This window comes from Dryobates pubescens, chromosome 26 (assembly GCF_014839835.1).
Source record: "Dryobates pubescens isolate bDryPub1 chromosome 26, bDryPub1.pri, whole genome shotgun sequence".
Classification (NCBI taxonomy): domain Eukaryota; kingdom Metazoa; phylum Chordata; class Aves; order Piciformes; family Picidae; genus Dryobates; species Dryobates pubescens.
In genome coordinates, this window is record NC_071637.1 from 3,301,775 (window position 1) to 3,325,437 (window position 23,663).

At 56.6% G+C, this 23,663-nt stretch overlaps 1 protein-coding gene across 1 annotated transcript in view; it reads left to right on the forward strand.

Annotated features, from left to right (window-relative positions):
* The window catches only part of RALY (RALY heterogeneous nuclear ribonucleoprotein), a 116,659-nt gene that overhangs the window by 20,279 nt on the left and 72,717 nt on the right, over positions 1-23,663 (forward strand). The window contains exon 2 of the mRNA XM_054173475.1: positions 23,265-23,357. The gene's annotated coding sequence lies outside the window, so the exon portion shown is untranslated. The remainder of the gene's footprint in view (positions 1-23,264; positions 23,358-23,663) is intronic.

Here is a 23,663-nt window from a genome sequence, read left to right on the forward strand (position 1 = left end):
GCTCCCAGTACAGACCCTGGAGGGACACCACTTGTCGCCCATCTCCATTTTCTGTGTTTAGTGAGACCAAGAAGTGTCCTCCAGGATAGCTGAAGCTTAGGAGAGGCACAAAGTGGGAGCAGGATCCCTCCTGCTGCAGCAGGGTACAGCCAAGGGTGTGCTTTGCTTCCCCTCCATGCATACATGGCCTGGTTTTGATCTTAAATCACGGGGGAGTGCCTCCAGAGCTGGGAATCCTCTGTCCCCTGCTTGCTCTGCTTGATTAACATAACAGATTCAGAGGCAGCAGCTCTTCAAAGAGCTCCAGGAGCTGCAGTGCTGTGTCATCTATAAAACATCACCCTCTGAAAGCCAGCCTGAGACTCCCCAGGCAGCTTGTAGTGCTGGCAGCCCTTGGAATGATGTTCAAAGCAAGTGGTCTCCTGGCCACTTTGAGCCTCAGCCTCCTGGAGATAGGAATCACAGAATCACAGAACTGTCAGGGCTGGAAGGGACCTCAAGGCTCAGCCAGTCCCAGCCCCCTGCCATGGCCAGGGACACCTCACACTACAGCAGGTTGCTCACAGCCACCTCCAGCCTGGCTGCAAACACCTCCAGGCAGGAGGTTTCCACCACCTCCCTGGGCAGCCTGTGCCAGGCTCTCACCACCCTCATGGGGAACAACTTCTTCCTCGCATCCAAGCTCAATCTCCCCATTTCTAGTTTTGCTCCATCCCCCCCAGTCCTATCACTCCCTGACACCCTCAGAAGTCCCTTCCCAGCTTTCTTGGAGCTCCCTGCAGATCCTGGAAGGCCACAATTAGGTCTTCTCAGAGCCTTCTCCTCTCCAGCCTGCACAACCCCAACTCCCTCAGTCTGTCTCCAGAGCAGAGCAGCTCCAGCCCTCTGCTCCTCCTCCTGGCCCTTCTCTGGACACCTTCCAGCACCTCCAGAGCCTTCCTGGCACAGAGGCTCCAGAGCTGGCCCCAGAGCTGCAGCTGTGGTCTCAGCAGAGTGGAGCAGAGGGGCAGAATCCCCTCCCTGGCCCTGCTGGCCACACTTCTCTTGCTGCAGCCCAGGCTCTGCTTGGCTCTCTGGGCTGCAAGTGCTCCCTGCTGGCTCCTGCTGAGCTTCTCTTCCCCCAGCACCCCCAAGGTCTTTTCTCCAGGGCTGCTCTCCAGCCAGTCCCTGCCCAGCCTGGATCAGTGCCTGGGATTGCCCTGCCCCAGCTGCAGGACCTTGCACTTGGTCTTGTTGAGTGTGACACTGGATGTTGTCCCTGAGATCCTATTTGTCCCCTGGCAGGAGACTGATTCCCTTCCAGGTGTCAGAGGAGGGCCTCCTGTGCTGTGGGATTTAGCTGCAGTTGCTTGGGTTGAAAAGAAAAAAGCCCAAACTAAGCAGCCTGGCCAAAGTTCCATGTGTGTAACGTGGGCAGGGCCTGAAGCTGTGCCAGGGGAGGTTGGGTTGGAGATGAGGAAAAGCTTCTTTGCTGCAGGAATGCTCAGGGATTGGCACAGGCTGCCCAGGGGGTTGGAATCCCCATCCCTGGAGGTGTTCCAGAAACCTGTGACCATGGCACCTGGGGCCATGGTTGAGTGGCCATGGGGGGGTGTTGGGCTGCTGGTTGGACTCAATGATCTTAGAGGGCTTTAGCAACCCAAACAGTTCTATGATTTGTCAGCTCACTGAATTGTGAGAGGCTGCTCCTAGCTCAGCAACAGTGCAGGCTCAAGGAGATGATCTGGCAAGGTGGATCTCCGTGCCCTGAAGGCAGGGCTGCAGGGAGGCTCTCTGGGGGGCTCCTGCATCCCAGCCTGTGTGCTGTGGTTATTGCTGCAGTGCCAGCTGGTTCCCACTCAGATGGCCTCATCCCTTGGGATGTTGCACCAGCAAAGGCAATGGCCCTTCCCAACCCTTTATTTTTCAGTTCTGCTTTAATTCCTTGTTTTGGATGCTCTGGAATGCTGTTGAGTTTCTCTGCTCCAAAGCTATTGAAGCCTTTGGGAGGCCTCTCACTAGTTTGCTGGCTCTTGGCTGCAGTTCTAGCTGTGTGTGGAAGATGTGGGGGCAGGCTGCCAGGCTGGTGCAGTCTGCTCTGAAGGCCACAGGCAGGCTCTGTTCCCTCTCAGAAGCCTCTCCCTGCAGCAGCAGGACCAAACCAAGCCCGTGGGCTCTGGAACGTGCTGTGTTATCCGGGTGCTTCCTCTTCCCTTTGGCATCTTGGAGCTTACCCAGAGTGGGGAGGGTCTGCCCTGGGTGCCAGCAGCTTTCTGAGGAGCAGAGAGTCTCTGGAATGTGAAATCCACCAGTTCAATCCCTTTGCATTCCCAAGTGTTCCTGCCAGCCAGCCAGCCCAGCTCTGGGCTCTGCCATCTCACTCCTTCTCTGGCTGGGGTGGAATGCTGCAAAGCCTGAGCTATTTTTGCAACTGCAGTTCATTAAGGAAGACTACTTGATTAGGGGTGGACTGTGATACAGCAGGATGTTATTACACTGGATTAGTGTTTTAATACAGTAATAAGGGGAACAAAGCTGGGGAAGGGTCTGGAGAGCAGGGCTGGGGAGGAGCAGCTGGGGGAGCTGGGGGCGTTCAGTGTGGAGATGAGGAGGCTGAGGGGAGGTCTCATTGATCTCTGCAGCACCCTGAGGGAGGTTGCAGTGAGGCTGGGGTTGGTCTCTGCTCTCTAGGATCAGATGATTGAAGGTGGATGAGAAGCTCAAGAGGAGCCAGCAGGGAGCACTTGCAGCCCAGAGAGCCAAGCAGAGCCTGGGCTGCAGCAAGAGAAGTGTGGCCAGCAGGGCCAGGGAGGGGATTCTGCCCCTCTGCTCCACTCTGCTGAGACCACAGCTGCAGCTCTGGGGCCAGTTCTGGAGCCTCTGTGCCAGGAAGGCTCTGGAGGTGCTGGAAGGTGTCCAGAGAAGGGCCAGGAGGAGGAGCAGGGGGCTGGAGCTGCTCTGCTCTGGAGACAGACTGAGAGAGTTGGGGTTGTGCAGGCTGGAGAGGAGAAGGCTCTGAGGAGACCTAATTGTGGCCTTCCAGGATCTGCAGGGGGCTCCAAGAAAGCTGAGGAGGGACTTCAGAGGGTGTCAGGGAGTGATAGGACTGGGGGGATGGAGCAAAAGTAGAAGTGGGGAGATTCAGCTTGGATGTTAGGAAGAAGTTGTTGCCCAGGAGGGTGGTGAGAGCCTGGCACAGGCTGCCCAGGGAGGTGGTGGAAGCCTCCTGCCTGGAGGTGTTTGCAGCCAGGCTGGAGGTGGCTGTGAGCAACCTGCTGTAGTGTGAGGTGTCCCTGCCCATGGCAGGGGGGTTGGAGCTGGCTGAGCCTTGAGGTCCCTTCCAGCCCTGACAATTCTGTGATTCTAAGGAGAGGAAATGGCCTGGAATTGTGCCAGGGGAGGGATAGGTTGGAGAGGAGGAAAAATTTCTTCACTGCAGGAGTGGTCAGGGATTGGCACAGGCTGCCCAGGGTAGGTGGTGGAGTCCCCATCCCTGGAGAAATGTGTGGCCATGGCACTTGGGGCCATGACTTGCTGGCCATGGTGGGGTTGGACTCTCCCTTCGAGGCCTTTCCCAACCCAATTCTCTGGTCCTGTTCTCTGATGTTAAGAGCATCCCCCCGGGGGGGGGGGGGGTGGGGTGGTGAAACTTCATTTTCCCAGAGAGTTTCTTTTTTATCCCATGGTCAATAATTATTTGGAACCTGCTGTCAGGTTGTGAGCTGCTGCTTGGAGGCTGTTTGTGCAGTTGTCAAAATGTCAGTGCTAATGAAAGTCTCCCAGACAGGCAATACCCAAGTGATGTAAGCCTGCAGGCTGAGCAGGCTGCTGAGAGCGCTTCCAGACCAGTCAGAAAGGTTTCTCTGTGTGTCTCTTTCTTTCATCACAGAATGGTAGGGCTTGGAAGGCAACTCCAGAGAGCCTCAAGTCCAACCCCCTTGCCCTCATAGTTGTGAGGTCTGTTGGAACAGGTTGGACTTGATGATCCTTGGGGTCTCTTCCAACCTTAGTTACTGTGATACTGTGATACCCAGGGCAGGTCGCACAGGAATGCATCCAGGCAGGGCTGGGAAGGCTCCAGGGAAGGAGACTCCACAGCCTCTCTGGGCAGCCTGCTCCAGGGCTCTGGGACCCTCACAGTGAAGTTCTTCCTCATGTTGAGGTGGAGCCTCCAGTGCTGTAGTTTATATCCATTGCCCCTTGTCCCATCCCAGAGCACAAATCAGCAGAGCCTGTCCCTGTCCCTTCCTTCCTGACCCCCAGCCCTCAGCTATTGATAGCCATTGATCAGATCCCTCTCAGCCTTCCCCTCTCCAGACTGAACAGCCCCAGGGCTCTCAGCCTCTCTTCCCCAGGCAGTGCTGCAGTCCCTTCAGCATCCTTGTAGCCCTCCCTTGGTCTCTCTCCAGCAGATCTCTGTCCCTCCTGAACTGGGCAGCCCAGAGCTGGATGCAGTATTCCAGGTGTGGCCTCAGCAGGGCAGAGCAGAGGGGGAGGAGAACCTCCCTGGCTCTGCTGGCCACACTCCTCTGAATGCAGCCCAGGACCCCCTTGGCCTTCTTGGCCCCCAGGGCTTATTGCTGTCCCATGCAGAACTTGCTGCCCACCAGCACTCCCAGCTCCTTCTCCCCAGGGCTGCTCTCCAGCAGATCCCCTCCCAGCCTGTCCTGCTGCAGCTTATTGAAGGAGGTGACAGAGGAACAGAGCCAGGTGGGTTTTGAATGTCTGCAGGGATGGAGACTCCCCAGCCTCTCTGGCAGCCTGCCCCAGGGCTCTGTCCCCACCGAGCAAAGGAGCTTCTCCTCATGCTGAGGTGCAACTTCCTGCAGCCAGGCTGTTGCCCCTTGTCCCACCACAGCACCCCCTTGCAGAGAGCCTGAACCCCTTCTTCCTGAGCCCATTTTTAGTTTGGTTGGAATAGCTGCCTCAGAATTGGTGCCTGGAGGGGGGGTGGGTTTGGTCCCTGGGTAAAGGCTAAGCCGCTGCCTGGCAGCTCACCACCGAGCTGCTTGGAATTCAGCCTCACAGCCAGCAGTGGCACTGGGGAGGGAGGGAAGAGCCTCTGTAATAACAATAATTGCAAATTAATAGCAGATTAAATTAATACATCATTAGAAAACACTAATGCTTCCTGTGAACAAAGGCAGAGTCCTGCAGGAGCCTCCTGACTTGCAGAGGAAGAGTGGCTGCTGCTTTCCCTGGGCCCCCTCTCTCTCTCTCTCTCTCTCTCTCTCTTCCAGCCTGCAGATCATTAAAGCAATTATAATTTCACAGAGGTTTGATCTGGAATTGATTTCTTTGTGATAATTCAATTTAGAGCCTTGCTTCCTCCCGGGTAGCAAACGACAGAAGATGAAGTGGAGGAATCCTCAGCAGTGTCCGCAGGGGGGCTGGCAGCCAGCCAGGCCTGGGCTCTGCACACTCCCCCTCTGCCTGCCTGCTCCCAGCCTTGCAACCTCTGGGTGCTTCCTGGGGGAAGGATCAAGGCCAGCTTGGTGCCAGGCTGTGCTGTGGGAGGTGTGTAGGGGGATGTGTGCTGCCTTCGGGGCCCTTCAGAGCATCCCAGCAGGGTAGGGCTTGGAAAGGGTCGCTGGAGATCAAGGCCAACCCCTCTGCCGAGGCAGGGTCGCTTAGGGCAGGTCACACAAGGACACATCTGAAGGGGTCATGGTCTCACAGTGCATTAGAGGGTGGTACAGAATAGAATTAACCAGGTTGGAAAAGACCTTTGAGATCATCCAGTCCAACCTGTCACCCAACACCTCCTGATCAACTGAACCATGGCACCAAGTGCCTCATCCAGGCTCTTCCTAAACACCTCCAGGGATGGGGACTCCATCACCTCCCTGAGCAGCACATCCCAGGGGCCAATCTCTCTATGAAGAATTTCTTCCTAACATCCAGCCTGAACCTCCCCTGGCACAGCTTGAGACTGTGTCCTCTTGTTCTGCTGCTGGCTGCCTGGGAGAAGAGACCAACCCCCACCTGGCTACAACCTCCCTTCAGGGAGTTGGAGAGAGCAGTGAGGTCTCCCCTGAGCCTCCTCTTCTGCAGGCTAAGCAACCCCAGCTCCCTCAGCCTCTCCTCCCAGGGCTGTGCTCCAGACCCCTCCCCAGCCTGGTTGCCCTTCTCTGGCCACCTTCCAGCATCTCAATGTCCTCCTTAAATTGAAGAATTTCTTTACTGAGAGGTTTCTCAGGCCCTGGAAGAGGCTGCCCAGGGAGGTGGTGGAGTCCCCATCCCTGGAGGTGTTTAAGGGTTGTGTAGTTGCGGTGCTTAGGGTTGTGGTTTAGTTAAGGACCTGTCAGGGTTAGGTTACTGATTGGACTCTTAAAGGGCTTTTCCAGTCTGGGCAGTGCTGTGCCTCTGTGAACACATCCCAGAGCCCAGTGAGGCAGGGGCAGCTGGGCCCTCATGAGATGCCATGATGGGGTTTGCTGAGCAGCTGCTGTGCTCTGTGGCTCCCAGTCAAACCACTTTGGTGGCTTGTGGGGAGTGATGCAGGCAGCTGAAACCAGTGCAGGCAGCAAGCAATCCCCTTGTTGATTTGCTTTCTCCTTGGCCCAGCACAGCCCTGGATTTTCAGCTTGTAGCCTTGTGCACCAGCCAGCCTCCCTTGCCCTCATCTCCGAGGCTGTGTGCTTGGGAATCCTGCTGGGACAGCTCCTCAGGCTGGGGTCTTGTTCCTGCCTACCAAGTTGTGTTTGTTAAGCTCCTGACTTCAGTGGCTGCTCTGTTTCAGGGCTTCTGAACTTCCTGAGAAGAAGGGAAAGAAGTGAAGAGACTTCTAGCTGGGCTTGCATTTGTTAGGCTTGGCAGTGACAATAAGGCAAAGCCAGGGGAAGATGAGTGAAGAGATCCATGATTCCAGTCAGAGGTGGTTCAGGATTGGCTTCCATACTGCTTCTGCCCAGAAGTGAGCACTTACTCAATTTCCTGTGATCTAGCTTAGCTCTCTGGTTAGTGAGGGGAAAACAAAACCACCTCAGCCCTGCAATGGTTGGAGAACTGTAGGATATTTCTGGTGAGAACAGAGCTCTGAGCTCCTCCAGGCCAACCATCGACCCAGCCCCACCACGGCCACTAAGCCATGGCCCCAAGTGCCATGGCCACAGGGGATGGGGACTCCACCACCTCCCTGGGCAGCCTCTGCCAATTCCTGAGAACCCTTTCTGGGAAGAAATTTTTCCTCCTCTCCAACCTCACCCTCCCCTGGCACAGTTTCAGGCCATTTCCTCTCCTCCTCTCACCTGATCCTAGGGAGCAGAGCCCAACCCCCACCTCACTGCAACCTCCTTGCAGGGAGCTGCAGAGAGCACTGAGGTCTCCCTCAGCCTCCTCCACACTGAACCCCCCCAGCTCCCTCAGCTGCTTCTCATCAGCTTTGTTGCCCTACTGGGGACCTGCTCCAGCCCCTCAATGTCCTTTCTGGAATGAGGGCCCCAAACCTGCCCTCAGTACTCAGGGTGCAGCCTCACCAGTGCCCAGTGCAGGGGCACAATCACTTCCCTGCTCCTGCTGGTGTAACAGTTCCTGTTCCCAGAGCAGCCTGACCCACTTGCCCAGCAGCTCCCCAAGGGCTCAGCCCTGTGAACACAACCTGCTCCCCAGCTTCATTACCCTTCTCTGGACACACTGCACATCCCCTCAACATCAAACTGTCCCATCCAGTGCCCTCTCATGCCTGCTGCACAGAGACAACATCCATCCCCCTGAGGTCTCCCATGGTGGGTGCTGTTGATGCAGGAGCTAGGGAGCTGCCCCAGCCTGCAGGGGTTTCCCCCAGTCTGGTTCTCAGGAGGGCACAAGCTGCTTCCAGTCTTGGGGTGATGTAGGAAGCCCTAAGAAGGAGATCTTGAGCACCTGAGACTTTTGGTTAGAGAATACTGCAGCTCTCAGGTGCCAGCTGAGAGTGGAGGGGTGACATATAGGACACCACCTCCTGGCAGCTCCTTGCTGTGATCTGGTGGGGGGGGGTTGGGGCTGGTTTTTCATTGTGGGTCAGAAGTGGAGCATATCCCAGTCATGAAGAAAGCAGAGTGGCTGGAGCTGCAGTGAGGAATTTGGAGGCAGAATGTCCCCCAGCGTAGAGGTGGACTTCTTAACTCCTCTGGATCCCTTTGAGGAGTCTCCCCCTGCTTTACACCACAATTCAGGAGCTGCTGCCTTGCATCTTCTCAGTGATGCCCAATGACAGGACACGGGGCAGTGGCTGCAAGCTGGAGCACAGAAGGGAACAGAAGGGAAAACCTTTTCCCTGTGAGGCTGACAGAGCCCTGGAGCAGGCTGCCCAGAGACTTTGTGGAGTCTCCTTCTCTGGAGTGATTCAAAACCTGCCTGGCTGTGTTCCTGTGTGACCTGCTCTGGGTGATCCAGCTCTGGCAGGGGGCTTGGACTGGATGAGCTTTGGAGGTCCCTTCCAGCCCTTAGTTCTGTGAAGAGGTTACCATCAGACATGGAATGTGCTGCCTGGGGAGGTGGTGGAGTCACCATCATTGGAGGTGTTCAGGAGGAGACTTGATGGGGTGCTTGGTGCCATGGGTTAGTTGTTTAGGTGGTGTTGGATTGGTTGATGGGTTGGACACGATGATCTTGAAGGTCTCTTCCAACCTGGTTAATTCCATTCCATTCCATTCCATTCCATTCTATTCTATCCTATTCTATTCTATTCTAAAAGACATCCCAGAGAGGCATGGGGGCACACCTGAAAGGCTGCTGGGAGCCCAGATGATTTTTCATCCCATGCCAAGATCAAGCTGCATGATAACAAGCTCTGCTAGATGAGAAAAATGTTGCTTAAAGCACCTGGGTCAAATGGAGCTAATTGGCTCTAACCTGACTAACTCAATACCTCAATTAATTGGCTGTGCTCTCAGAAGCTTGCAGGAGGGCTGAGCTCTGCTGCTCCCCACTGGGTTGTGGAAAAGCAGCCAGGAGTTGGGCAAGGATGTGGGGACCAGAATGAGTGATGGCCCCAGAGGTGCAGCTGCCTGGGAACTAGAATCATAGAATGATAGAACCAGTAAGGTTGGAAAAGACCTCAGAGATCATCAAGTCCAAGCTGTCACCCAACACCTCCTGACTAACTAAACCATGGCTCCAAGGGCTACATCCAATCCCCTCTTGAACACTTCTAGGGATGGGGACTCCACCACCTCCCTGGGCAGCACATTCCAATGGGCAATTCCTCTTTCTGGGAAGAACTTCCTCCTCACCTCCAGCCTAAACCTCCCCTGGCACAGCTTGAGACTGTGTCCTCTTGTTCTGGGGCTGGCTGCCTGGCAGAAGAGACCAACCCCCACCTGGCTACAACCTCCCTTCAGGGAGTTGCAGAGAGCAAGAAGGTCTCCCCTGAGCCTCCTCTTCTCCAGGCTAAGCAACCCCAGCTCCCTCAGCCTCTCCTCACAGGGCTGTGCTCCAGACCCCTCCCCAGCTTTGTTGCCCTTCTCTGGACACCTTCAAGTCTCTCAATGTCCTTCTTAAGCTGAGGAGCCCAGAACTGGACACAGGACTCAAGGTGTGGCCTAACCCATGCTGGATACAGAGCAGAATGTCTTCGCTGCTCCTGTACTCAGCACTGGTTAAGCCACACCTTGAGTCCTGTGTCCAGTAGCTCCATCAACCAGGCTGACCATGACAGGGAAAGTGCTGGTGGCTGTCTGGGTAGCAGTTTGGGAGGTGGTTTGCTCAGAGGCTCAGAGTCAGACATGGTAGAATGGTTTGGAAGGGATCTTAAAGATCATCCAGTTCCAACCCCCTGCCATGGCCAGGGACACCTCCCACCAGCCCAGGCTGCTCAAGGTCTCATCCAACCTGGCCTTGAACTCCTCCAGGGAGGAGGCAGCCACAGCCTCCCTGGGCAGCCTGTGCCAGTGTCTCCCCAGCTACACTGTAAAGAAGTCTGGAGGTAAGATGTTTATGGCAGGACTTGGTATGGAGCACCAGTGGCTTCCTGACCTGCACCTGACTTGCCTTGCAATGAATTCCAAGGGTAGCAGCCTTGGTCACCTGCCTTCCCCAGGTGGTTTTGGAAGAGCCCAGCCTAGGAGCAGGAGGGAATGCAGAAGGCTAAGCCATGTGTAATGGCAGCAAGTAAGAGAGGTGCTGAGCACTGGATATGGATGTTTGTCAACTAAAGGTGGGTGGCTGAGCCTTCTCTACTGCATTCTGCAGTAGGTTTCATGGGATGGAGCTTTAGTACCAAGCAAGTTCACTGTAAGTGGAATTCTGGGGAAACAGGCACAAACTTCCTTGGTGTGAGGGTCACAGAGCCCTGGAGCAGGCTTCACAGGATCAGAGGACATTAGAGGTTGGAAGGGACCTCTGGAGATCTTCCAGTCCAAGCCCCTTGCCAGAGCAGCACCATAGGATCCAGCACAGGTCACACAGGAACACATCCAGACAGGGCTCCAAAGGCTCCAGAGAAGGAGACTCCACAACCTCTCTGGGCAGCCTGCTCCAGGGCTCTGGGAGCCTCACAGTGCAGAAGTTCCTCCTCCTGTTGAGGTGGAACCTCCTGGGCTGCAGTTTCCATCCATTGCTCCTTGCCCTATCCCAGGGCACAACTAAGCAGAGGCTGTCCCTGTCCCCTCCCTCCTGACCCCCAGCCCTCAGCTATTGATAGCCATTGATCAGATCCCTCTCAGCCTTCTCCTCTGCAGATTGAACAGCCCCAGGGCTCTCAGCCTCTCCTCCCCAGGCAGTGCTGCAGTCCCTGCAGCATCCTTGTAGCTTCCCAGAGATGTTGTGGAGTCTCCTTCCCTGGAGTGATTCCAGACCCACCTGGATGTGTTCCTGTGTGTCCTGCCCTGGGCGACCCTGCTCTGCAGGGGGGTTGGACTCAATCATCTCTGGGGGTCCCTTCCAACCTCTACCACGGAGTGAAAGGCAAGCACAGCAAGGCCCTGCCCTCTGAATGTTACTGTCCTGGCTGGGAGCAGAGCTGTTAGCTCATGGCTGAAGCAGGGCAGTGGTCCTGCCTTCCTCCTGGAGAGCAGCCCTCTGCTCATGCCCAGAAGCAGGAACCCCAGGCTGCTGTTCCTGCCTTGTCCTGAGGAGAGGGTTCCCCAGGGGTGAGGATCTGCAGCTGCATGGATCAGAAATGCTCTTCCCATCTGCTTTCTTTTCTCTTCCCTTTAGCCAGTGGGGATGGGAAATCAATTTAGGACAAATTGGGCTAAATTAAATCAGGGAAATGCTTATTTAAACAGGGGGCTGAGGGCTCTGGTGAAATTAGCAGGAGCAGCATGTGCTGAGAGCCAGGTCTGGGTGATGGGTGGTCTGGGGATGCTGGTGAGCAAGAGAATCAGAATCATTGAATCAATAAGGTTGGAACTGACCTCAGAGATCATCAAGTCCAAGCTGTTACCCAACACCTCCTGACAGCTAAACCATGGCTCCCCTCGTGAACACCTCCAGGGCTGGGGACTCCACCACCTCCCTGGGCAGCACATCCCAATGGCCTATTCCTCTTTCTGGGAAGAACTTTCTCCTCACCTCCAGCCTAAACCTCCCCTGGCACAGCTTGAGACTGTGTCCTCTTGTTCTGCTGCTGGCTGCCTGGGAGAAGAGACCAACCCCCAGCTGGCTCCAACCTCCCTTCAGGGAGTTGCAGAGAGCAAGAAGGTCTCCCCTGAGCCTCCTCTTCTCCAGGCTAAGCAACCCCAGCTCCCTCAGCCTCTCCTCACAGGGCTGTGCTCCAGACCCCTCCCCAGCTTTGTTGCCCTTCTCTGGACACCTTCCAGCATCTCAACATCTTTCCTAACCTGAGGAGCCCAGAACTGGACACAGGACTCAAGGTGTGGCCTAAGCAGTGCTGAGCACAGGGCAGGATGAGCTCCCTGCTCCTGCTGGCCACACTCTTCCTGCTGCAGGCCAGGATGCCCTTGGCCTTCTTGGCCACCTGGGCACACTGCTGGCTCCTGTTCAGCTGCTGTCAACCACTACCCCCAGGTCCCTTTCTGCCTGGCTGCTCTCAGCCACTCTGCCCCCAGCCTGTAGCACTGCCTGGGGTTGCTGTGGCCAAAGTGCAGCCCCTGGCATTTGGCCTTGTTGAATGCCATCCTGTTGGCCTCTGCCAGCAGAGGATGTTCAGGAGCAGCAGGCTCTTGCATGCTGTTTAAGGCCCAGCCTAAAGCTACCACAAGCAGGTCTTCAGTGCCTGCTGGATGCAGCAGCAGAGCTCATTGGGGGGGGGGGGGGGGGAACATGTCCATGAGCCTCTAGCACCCCCAGCTGGGTGCAGGGACACAGCCAGGCTGTCATTGCAGAGGTGGCAGCAGGGGAGCCTCTTCCTTCCCACCCTGAGATGGTGTTTCCAGGGGTGCCTGGGGTTGCACAGCCCTGAGGTGCTGCAGTGAACGGTGCTGGCTCCTCTTGCTAGGTGCTGCCAAGCAGCAGTGCCCAGAGCAGGGGTTTGGGGAGAAATGGAGGTGCTGACAGAGGAAGGAGGGAAGTGCTAAGGCTGTCCTCTTACCTGGACTGGTGTTAGGAGCTGCTTGGGCAGAGGAAAGTGCTCAGGAGCCAAGCTGGTGCTCTACCAATGGTGGTGGATACCTTGCACAGGAGAGAAGCTCATGCTGAGGGGCTGCCTAGGCAAGAGCCTCTCCAGAACACTTCTGTGTTCTGAGGGACTTGGGGTTGTGCAGTCTGGAGAGGAGGAGGCTCCCAGGAGAACTAATTGTGGCCTTCCAGGATCTGCAGGGGGCTCCAAGAAAGCTGGGGAGGGACTTTGGAGGGGGTCAGGGAGGGATAGGACTGGGGGGGGATGGAGCAAAACTAGAAGTGGGGAGATTGAGCTTGGATGTTAGGAAGAAGTTGTTCCCCATGAGGGTGGTGAGAGGCTGGCACAGGCTGCCCAGGGAGGTGGTGGAAGCCTCCTGCCTGGAGGTGTTTGCAGCCAGGCTGGAGGTGGCTGTGAGCAACCTGCTGTGGTGTGAGGTGTCCCTGGCCATGGCAGGGGGGTTGGGACTGGCTGAGCCTTGAGGCCCCTTCCACCCCTGACAGCTCTATGATTCTGTATGTGTGCCTCAAGCTGCCTCTGTGCACCCAGCTGCCTCCATCTGTCCTGGCATGGGGAAACCATGTGTGTACATCAGTAAAGTGAGCCAGGAGAGCTCAGCTGAGAGCTACTGAGCAATCAAGGGACAGCTTTAGTTGCCTGGTGGCTTTGCTGACCCCAGCTGAACCCTCTGGTCCCCCTCTCACACCACTGCCTCCCAGTGGAGAGCAGCTCACCTGCAGGACCATCCAGGTGCAGAGCTGGATTTGGAGCCCTGGGGTTGTCTTTGCTGCTGCTCTGAGCTGGAAGATAGCAGCAGGGTCCTCAGCCTGGTGCTGAGGAGTGGCTGAGAGCAGTGCTGAGGAGAAGGCCTTGGGGGTGTCAGTTGGTGACAAACTGCCCAGCAGCCAGCACTGGTCCCTGGCAGCCCAGAGCCAGCTGAGTGCTGAGCTGCAGCCAGAGCAGGGAGAGCAGCAGCACAGGGAGGGGATTCTGCCCCTCTGCTCTGCTCTGCTCAGAGCCCACCTGCAGCACTGCCTCCAGCTCTGGGGCCCCCAGCACAAGAAGGACCTGGAGCTGCTGGAGGGGGTTCAGAGGAGGCCACAGAGATCATCCAAGAGCTGAAGCAACTCTCCTATGGGGACAGGTTGGGACAGTGTAAGTGATCCTGCTCTGGCAGGGGTTGGGGGGGACTGGCTGGTCTTTTGAGGTCCCTTCCAGCCCCTGAAATTCTGAGATTCTGTGATTCAGTTGGGGCTGTGCAGCCTGGAGAAGAGAAGGCTCCAGGGAGACCTTAGAGCAGCCTCCCAGTACCTGAAGGGGCTCCAGGAGAGCTGGGATAGGGCTTTGGACAAGGGCTGGGAGTGCCAGGATGAGCGCGATGGCTTGGAGCTGGGAGAGGGGAGATTGAGAGTGGAGATGAGGAAGAAATTGTTGGCAGTGAGGGTGGGGAGAGCCTGGCACAGGCTGCCCAGGGAGGCTGTGGATGTCCCCTCCCTGGAGGTGTTCAAGGCCAGGCTGGATGAGACCCTGAGCAGCCTGGACTGGTGGGAGGTGTCCCTGCCCAGGGCAGGGGGGTTGGAACTGGATGAGCTTTAAGGTCCCTTCCAACCCAAGCCATCCCATGACACCCTCTGGCTGGCCACCTTGTTGCTGAGCAGAGCCTCCCTGGCTGTGCTGTCCCTGCTCAAGTGGGAGAGGTTCCTTGGGGTGCAGCTCCTGCCCAGAGCCGTAGGGCAGCCGTGCACAGGTCTGGTTTGAAAGCTGCTCTCTTGCCAGGCTCTGGCTCTGTGGCTGGGGGCCATTTCTTCTCCCTGCTTCATTTCCCCAGCTGTAGAAATAGTCTCATGGGAAAAACCTCAGCCTGAAGTCTCCCAGGAGAGCATTTTCCTCTTTGGCTCCCAGAGTGCTTCATGCTTTTGGTGTTTTCCTCCAGGGTGCAGGGAGCCCTTAGCCTGGCAGAGGTGCCTGGTGCAGTGATGTGGCAGCAGCTCTCACACAGGAGCACTTCTGAGCTGTGAGGGTGTGGGGTGAGTGCAGCTCCTGCTCCTGCTTGTGCCCCAAGATGCTTTTTTCATAGTATCATAGAATCAGTCAGGCTTGGAAGGGACCACAAGGATCATCTAGTTCCAACCCCCCTGCCATGGGCAGGGACACCTCACACTAGATCAGCCTGGCCAGAGCCTCATCCAGCCTGGGCTTAAACACCTCCAGGGATGGAGCCTCAACCACCTCCCTGGACAACCCATTCCAGGGCTTCACCACTCTCATGGGGAAGAACTTCCTCCTCACCTCCAGCCTGAATCTCCCCACCTCCAGCTTCATTCCATTCCCCCTAGTCCTGTCACTGCCTGAGATCCTGAGCAGTCCCTCCCCAGCCTTCTTGTAGCCCCCTTCAGATACTGGAAGGCCACAATTAGGTCTGCTCAGAGCCTTCTCTTCTCCAGCCTGAACAGCCCCAACTCCTTCAGTCTGTCCTCACAGGAGAGGTGCTCCAAGGCACCAGCAAGCACAGGGTCAGGTCCTTCCCAGACATGTATGGAGGTGGGAGAGGTTGGTGCTGCTCACCTCAGAACTGTTACATGATGTGCTTTGAAATAGAGGGGGAAAACATGGAAGGCTCCAGGGAGACCTTAGAACAGTTCCTGAAAGTACCTGAAAGGGGCTGTGAGAAAGCTGGGGAGGGGCTTTGGACAAGGGCTGGGAGTGCCAGGATGAGGGACAATGGCTTGGAGCTGGGAGAGGGGAGATTGAGACTGGAGATGGGGAAGAAAGTCTTTAGAGTGAGGGTGGGGAGACTCTGGCACAGGTTGCCCTGGGAGGCTGTGGCTGTCCCCTCCCTGGAGGTGTTCAGGACCAGGCTGGATGAAGCCTGGAGCAGCCTGGGCTGGTGTGAGGTGTGCCTGCCCATGGCAGGGGGTTGGAACTGGCTGATCCTGAAGGTCCCTTCCAACCCAACCATTCCATGGTTCTATTAATTTATACTGTCCTGTGTCTCCCAGCTGCTGCTCCATCCTCTGCCCCCTTTGCTGCTGCAGTGTACCAGTGGTGACCCAGTGAAGCCCAGCTGAGAGCCAGGGGAGGGCATTACAGTGGGTGGCTGAGGATGCACATGACCTCTGCCCCAGGGTGCCTGTGTTTGTTCACCAAATGGCTGGCAGGGCACCAGCAGGGCAGCAAGTGACGCTGGCTTGGGCTTCTCCCAGGGCTATGGCCAAGCACTGGGGATGCTGGCCGTGAGCAACCATTTCTTTGGTGGCAGGAGGTGGTGGTGGATTTGCTCTTGGTGGTCACTCAGAAGGTGATTCAGCATCACCCAGCTTTGCTCCTGGCTGCCTCCTCCCTGGAGGTGTGCAAGGCCAGGCTGGATGGGCAGCCTGGGCTGGTGGGAGGTGTCCCTGCCCGTGGCAGGGGGGTTGGAACTGGATGAGCTTGAAGGTCTCTCCCAACCCAACCCCTTCTGTGAGTCCCCAGCTCTGCTGGGGGTTGTGCAGCATTTCTGTTGGTACAGGGCTCAGGGAAGTCTTCTTTTCATTTAAAACTGCTCCTTCCCCCAGGCATGGCTTCAGGGAGCAGCTCTGGCTTCAGCTGTGTCCCCAGAAGGCTCAGCAGCTCCATTTCATGTACCACTGCTGGGCTCAGAGTTTCCTTGGGAGGAGTGCTGGGGGTGGGGGGGAAGCAGCCTGCAATTAATGAACTCATCTCCTGCAAAGCCTGGGGATCCATGAGAGAGGGAGGAGGCTCTTGCTCTGATGGAGTGCTGGCTTCTGAAGGGGCAGTGCTGAGATGAAGTGCAATGAGATGCTGCTGAGAGGAGGCCACGAGGGAGCTCTGGGTGGTGTGCACACACACAGGCTCCAAGGTGTCTGCCTGTGTGCAGAGAAATGCAGCTCTGCCCTCTCTGCCTCCAGCAAAGAGCACAGCTGTTGGAGAACACATCCTCTTTCTTCCAGCCTGGGGAGAGGATCAGAGAATGGGTTTGGGTTGGAAGGGTCCTGAAAGCTCATCCAGTTCCTGTGCTGTGGGCAGGGACACCTCCCACCAGCTCAGGTTGCTCAAAGCCTCATCCAGCCTGGCCTTGACCACCTCCAGGCAGGGAGAATGCACAACCTCCCAGTGTCTCCTCACCCTCATAATAAAGAACTTCCTCCTAATGGCCAATCTAAATCCACCCTGCTCTAGTTTAAAGCTGTTTCTCCTCATCCTATTGTCACCAGCCCCTGTAAAAACTCTCCCCAGCTCTCCTGTTGCCCCTTCACATACTGCAAGGCTGCTCTAAGACCTCCCTGGACCTCCCTCCCTTCCCCAGGCTGAGCATTTGGTATATCAGTGTCCAATTCCTCTGCCCAAACCACAGTGATGACCTGGGGGACATTCTCTCCTCCTGGCCTGGCCACATGGTTGTGGTTGGTGCCTCTGGTGCAGCATCAGGGGCTGCAGCCTACAATCATAGAATCAGTAAGGTTGGAAAAGACCTCAGAGATCATCAAGTCCAAGCTGTTACCCAACACCTCCTGACAGCTAAACCATGGCTGCAAGTGCCACATCCAAGCCCCTCTTCAACACCTCCAGGGATGGGGACTCCAGCACCTCCCTGGGCAGCACATCCCAATGGCTAACAACTCTCTCTGGGAAGAACTTTCCCCTCACCTCCAGCCTAAACCTCCCCTGGCACAGCCTGAGACTGTGTCCTCTTGTTCTGCTGCTGGGTGCCTAGGAGAAGAGACCAAGCCCCAGCTGGCTACAACCTCCCTGCAGGGAGTTGCAGAGAGCAAGAAGGTCTCCCCTGAGCCTCCTCTTCTGCAGGCTAAGCAACCCCAGCTCCCTCAGCCTCTCCTCACAGGGCTGTGCCCCAGACCCCTCCCCAGCTTTGTTGCCCTTCTCTGGACACCTTCAAGTCTCTCAATGTCCTTCTTAACCTGAGGAGCACAGAACTGGACATAGGACTCAAGGTGTGGCCTGAGCAGTGCTGAGCACAGGGCAGGATGACCTCCCTGCTCCTGCTGGCCACACTCTGGCTCCTGCTGCAGGCCAGGATGCCCTTGGCCTTCTTGGCCCCCTGGGCACACCTTTGTGTTTCACTGGCAGGGGGAGGGCTCCAGGAGTTTATTTCTGTTCACTGTAACTAGAAAATTGTTTAGCACAGTGCAAAATTTAAATGCCACTGAATGAATGATCAAATGATCTTCTCTTTGGCCACTGGTGAGGCCACAGCTTGAGTACTCAGTTGAGGTTTTTGGGCCTCTCACTCCAAGAAGGACATTGAGAGGTTGGAGCAGGTCCTGCAGCTGGGCAACCAAGCTGGGGAAGGGTCTGGAGAACAGGGCTGGGGAGGAGCAGCTGAGGGAGCTGGGGATGTTCAGTGTGGAGAAGAGGAGGATGAGGGAGACCTCATTGCTCTCTGCAGCTCCCTGCAAAGAGGTTGCAGTGAGGTGGGGGCTGGGCTCTGCTCCCTAGGATCAGTTGGTAGAACAAGAACAAATGGCCTGAAATTGTGCCAGGGGAAGGTTAGGTTGGAGAGGAGGAAAAATTTCTTGCTGCAAGAATAGTCAGGGCTTGGCACAGGCTGCCCAGGGAGGTGGTGGAGTCCCCAGCCCTGGAGGTGTTCAGTAACCATGTGGCCATGGCCCTTGGGGCCATGGTTTGGTGGCCATGGTGGGGTTGGGTTGCTGGTTGGCCTGGATGATCTCAGAGGGCTTTTCCTGCCCCAACAACTCTGATTCCATGAGTCTAAGTGCTGCAGTGAGCATGTGCTCTATTGTGCAGTGATTTCTGCCCTGCAGAGTCCACCTTCACACCCTCCTCCACTCATGCAGCACCATCCTCCTGTTCAGCACTTTCCCTGCTCCTGCCTCTTGCCCCATCCAGGCACCCCCACCCTGGTCCTCAGGGCTCAGCTCCTCACCATCCTCTGTGCTTTCTGCACCAAAGCCTTTGCTCAGACACTGACCTAGGTGTGGACTTCAATTCCAGGGTCTGAAGGGCTCCCTTGGGGTAATTAAAGCTGTTTGTGTGCTTGGAGTTCAGCAGGAGCTGAAGCCCTTGGCTGGATGGAGACACAAAAGTGCACAAGCTTCAGCCAAGCAGTCAAATGGCTTTGACAAGGCACTGGGGGCTGCCAGCCCCATTCCTGAGCCTGGTGACTGCTCCTGGAAGGTGACCCAAGAGCTCTGACAGCTCTCTGCTCGCCACTTCTGCAGATTAAACACCCTGGGCTCTGCTGTTTCTGCCACACTGCTGTGTGCCCCTGTAAGACTGGATGGCCACCTTGTCCCCTGGGAGGGCCACTCCAGGTCACAGGCTGCTTTCCCACAGCTAACAAGCCTGCAGTGTCCATACTCACACTGTGTGATGGAGATTGCCCAAGGCCAGCACAAGAGGCAATGGAGGAAGCTGAGGCAGAGGAAGCTCCATGGAAACAAGAGGAAGAATTTTGTCCCTGTGAGGGTGACAGAGCCCTGGAGCAGGCTGCCCAGGGGGGTTGTGGAGTCTCTCTCTCTGGAGATACTCAAGACCTGCCTGGATGTGCTCCTGTGTGAGCTGCTCTGGGTGACCCTGCTCTGGCAGGGGGTTTGGAGTGGATGAGCTTTGGAGGTCCCTCCCAGCCCCTAGCACTCTGTGGTTCTGTGAGGTGCAGGTTGGTTTGCCTGGCAAGGTGGGGCAGGGGGGATGTGGGGTCTCAGTCAGGGTGCCCCTGCATCCCCATCCCCACAGAGAATCAATCATAGGATCACCCACATTGGAAGGGACCTCCAAAGCTCATCCAGTCCAACCCCTCTGCAGTCAGCAGGGGCATCCTCAACTAGATCAGGCTGCCCAGAGCCCTGTCCTGCCTCACCTTGAACATCTCCATCACAGCTGCCATCAGAGGAAGCAGCACATGAGGGTGTCAGGATGGTATTTGTCTGGTCAGAGAGGAAGAGTGAGGCTGAGCAGGTGCAGCAGTAGCTTTCCCTTGGTGTGAGCAGGCTCCTCTGATCTGGTCCCAGTGCAGATGGATCAGCCCTGCTGCGTGCCCAGGGGGCCAAGAAGGCCAAGGGCATCCTGGCCTGCAGCAGGAAGAGTGTGGCCAGCAGGAGCAGGGAAGTCATTGTGCCCTGTGCTCAGCACTGCTTAGGCCACACCTGGAGTCCTGTGTCCAGTTCTGGGCTCCTCAGTTTAAGAAGGACATTGAGAGACTTGAAGGTGTCCAGAGAAGGGCAACAAGGCTGGGGAGGGGTCTGGAGCACAGCCCTGTGAGGAGAGGCTGAGGGAGCTGGGGTTGCTTAGCCTGCAGAAGAGGAGGCTCAGGGGAGACCTCATTGCTCTCTCCAACTCCCTGAAGGGAGGTTGTAGCCAGGTGGGGGTTGGTCTCTTCTCCCAGGCAGCCAGCACCAGAACAAGAGGACACAGTCTCAAGCTGTGCCACGGGAGGTTTAGGCTGGAGGTAATGAAGAAGTTCTTCCCAGCAAGAGAGATTGGCCCTGGGGCTGTGCTGCCCAGGGAGGTGATGGAGTTCCCATCCCTGGAGGTGTTCAAGAGGGGCTTGGATGTGGCACTTGGAGCCATGGCTTAGTTGTCAGGAGGTGTTGGGTGCAAGCTTGGACTCCATGGTCTCTGAGGTCTTTTCCAACCTTATTGATTCTAGGATTCTAGGATTCAAAGCAGCACATTTCAGTGCAGTTACTTTGTTTGAAAGATGTGGTGTGTTGCAGGACAAGGAGCAACTGTTTGCCCATGAGCACAGTCAGCCCCTGGAATCATCTCCCAGGGGAAGCAGTGGAGTGCCCTGCACTGGGCAGGATGAAGGCTCAGCCTGGCAGGGTGCTGGGGCTGCTGTCAGAGAGAGGTTGGAGCAGATGATCCTTGGGGTCCCTTCTGAGCTGGCACTCTGGGCTCCTGTGCCTCATGCAGTGAAGAGCTGAGAGTAAGAGCAGGAGTTTGGCCTTCCATGCAGCTGGTGGGAGGTAAGGACCAAGGCAGCAGCAGAGGTGCACTTGCTGCTCTTAGCTCCCTTGATCCTGCTGCTGGGGAGGTTGTCCTATGCCACCTCCTGCACAGCTTCCACTCCAGGCTGTCAGGCAACTGTGTAGACCTCATCTGAGCCTTATCTTCAGAGCATGAGGACACAGAGAGGTGCAGTAATTTGGCCCTTGGTCTCAGGGAGGGGCACAGTGGAAGCAAGAGCAGAGCTCAGAGCTTCTGCTGCTCTTTCATTCCAGCACTTCACAGGTTCAGCTGAACTTCTGAGAGAGGCTGCCCAGACCTCTGGAGAGGCTCAGTGAACTGAAACAGTGGAGGGGAACTGATGGAACAGCCCTGGGGAGTTCATCATCTTGAAGCCTTTGTTGGGTTCATGGATGATAGGAACTGTGGCCTGCTGGCAGCATCCCCTGCCTGCAGCCTTTGTCCCTCTGCTGGCTTTCAAAGGCAGAGCTCTGCACCCCAGTGCAGGAGGGATTCTCCTTCTAGAGGTGTGCAGAGGTTTCTCCTGTGCAAGCCAGCATGTCACCTCTGATCAGCTCCTTAGCTGTGTGTGACCTGGTTGTTGGTTGGAGCCCAGGGCTTCATTTCTCTGTCTCTTCAGTGCTTTCCCTGTTTCAATTAAGAGCTTCATTCCAGTTTGACCTTTTGCAAGGCTCTGGCATAACTCAGACTGAACTGAGCCTCTTAAGCACTGAAGGTCTCTCCTGGCAGGCTGGGGGGAGGAACTGTAACCATTCATCTAGAATCATTTATGATGACTGGCAGGAGCCCAAAGTGCCCCTCCTGCCCTCCCCACAGGATCAGGCAGCCCAAGGATCTGAGGATTTCACAGAGCAGGGTGGGAGAAGCATTGCTCTGCCAAGAAAAGAAACCTTGCTGGGGAGGCAGGGGGTGGAAATCATCTCTGGTTTGATAAGGGAGGACACTGAGTGACTTGAACATGTCCAGAGAAGGGCAAGGAGGCTGGGGAGGGGTCTGGAGCACAGCCCTGGGAGGAGAGGCTGAGGGAGCTGGGGTTGCTTAGCCTGCAGAAGAGGAGGCTCAGGGGAGACCTTCTTGCTCTCTACAACTCCCTGAAGGGAGGCTGTAGCCAGGTGGGGATTGGGCTCTTCTCCCAGGCACCCAGCACCAGAACAAGAGGACACAGTCTCAAGCTGTGCCAGGGGAGGTTTAGGCTGGAGGTGAGGAGAAAGTTCTTCCCAGCAAGAGAGATTGGCCCTTGGGATGTGCTGCCCAGGGAGGTGGTGGAGTCCCCATCCCTGGAAGTGTTCATGAGGGGCTTGGATGTGGCCCTTGGAGCCATGGTTTAGCTGTCAGGAGGTGTTAGGTATTGGGTAATAGGTTGGACTTGATGATCTCTGAGGTCTTTTCCAACCTGGTTGATGCTGTGATTGCCTCTGTTGTAGATGAGGGCTAGCTCAAGAAGGCTGCTTTGAAGGAGTGAGCTTACAGCACTTGTTAATGACTTAGGCACTGCAGTGGGAGTGTGGAGAGCTGGATCCAGTTCCCATCAGCTCTGGGCTGTGTACACTGTGAGCTCAGGACAGCCCTTGTCCTGGAGCACTGAGCTGGAGAGCACTGAGCTGTTCTCACTTCATCCCATCCATTCAGCCATAGCTCCCAGCTCCTTGCCTGCAGTGCTGGGACTGGGAGAGGAATCAGTGTGTGTTTAGTTGCAGAGGAGTGAGGATTTGCTGAGATCTCCTCTCTGAAGCAATTAGCCAGGTCTTAGTGGGATGAGCAAACCTGCTCTGCAGCCTTGCTGCTCAGCAGGCTCCTGGGGCAGGAGTGTTGGCACTGCTGGTGATGCTCCTGCAAGGTGCTGTGCCAGCAGGACTGCCTCAGGAGCCTGCTCAGCAGGCACTTGGGTGTTGCCCAGCACCAAAGTGCTGTGAAAGGTCCTGCAGCTTCCACTTTGAACTCTAACAGAATCAAAGCTCTCTAACTTCATGCAGTCCAACTATGTCCAACACCACCATGGCCTTTAAACCATGGCTCAAAGTGCCATGGCCACATCTTTCTTGAACGCCTCCAGGGATGGGGGCTCCACCACCTCCCTGGGCAGCCTCTGCCAGTCCCTGACCACTCTTGCAGCAAAGAAACATTTCCTCCTCTCCAACCTCACCCTCCCCTGGCACAATTTCAGGCCATTTCCTCTCCTTCTATCACCTGATCCTAGGGAGCAGAGCCCAACCTCCACCTCACTGCAGCCTCCTTTCAGAGAGTTGTAGAGAGCAATGAGCCTCCTCTTCTCCAGGCTCAACACCCCCAGCTCCCTCAGCTGCTCCTCATCAGCTTTCTTGCCCTACTGGGGACCTGCTCCAGCCCCTCAATGTCCTTTCTGGAATGAGGGCCCCAAACCTGCCCTCAGTACTCAGGGTGCAGCCTCACCAGTGCCCAGTGCAGGGGCACAATCACTTCCCTGCTCCTGCTGGTGTAACAGTTCCTGGGGGGTTTCCCAGAGCAGCCTGACCCACTTGCCCAGCAGCTCCCCAAGAGCTCAGCCCTGTGAACACAACCTTGTCTGTCTGCTCTGCTGACACAGCCTTGCCTGTCTGCTCTGCTAACACAACCTTGCCTGTCTGCTCTGCTGGCACAGCCTTGCCTGTCTGCTCTGCTCTGAGCTCCTTGCTAAGCAGCTCAGAGTCTGAGCTCGGAGAGTCCTGGCTCTCATCCTTGCAGCCAGCCAGCCAGCAGCTTTTCTTTCCAGCCCAGCACCCCCCCTTCTCTGCTGGGGGGTCAGAAGGTAACTGGATTATCTGCTTACCACCAGTGGCAAAAAAAAACCCCTCAACACCCTTCTGTGTCCTGATCCTTGCAGGGTGAAGCTGGGACCGTAGAGGAGGTGCTGCACCTGCTCCCGGAGCCGTGAGGGGAAGGACTGCCAGAGCCCAAGTGCCCACAGCAGTGCCAGGTAAGCAGCTGTGTCTGGAGGTACCTTTGGAGGTGAGGAGTGGTGGGAGGGAGCCCTGCAGTGCCCAGCTGCTGAGGGCTGTGCTGCTCCAGGAGGCACTCAGCAGCGCGACGTGGGGCAGCGAGGCCGCCCGGCCTGAGAGGCTGAGCTGTCTGAGTGGGCTCCAGCCTGGATTCAGGCTGAAAGTGTTCTCTCCTTGAGCCTGCTGAAAGTGGCCTTACCCTGGCCTGGTGTAAGCAAGGCTGGTGGAGGTGCTGAGAACCTGCCAGCCCCTGGTGTGCTGCTGCTTGTGGCAGCAGGATTGCT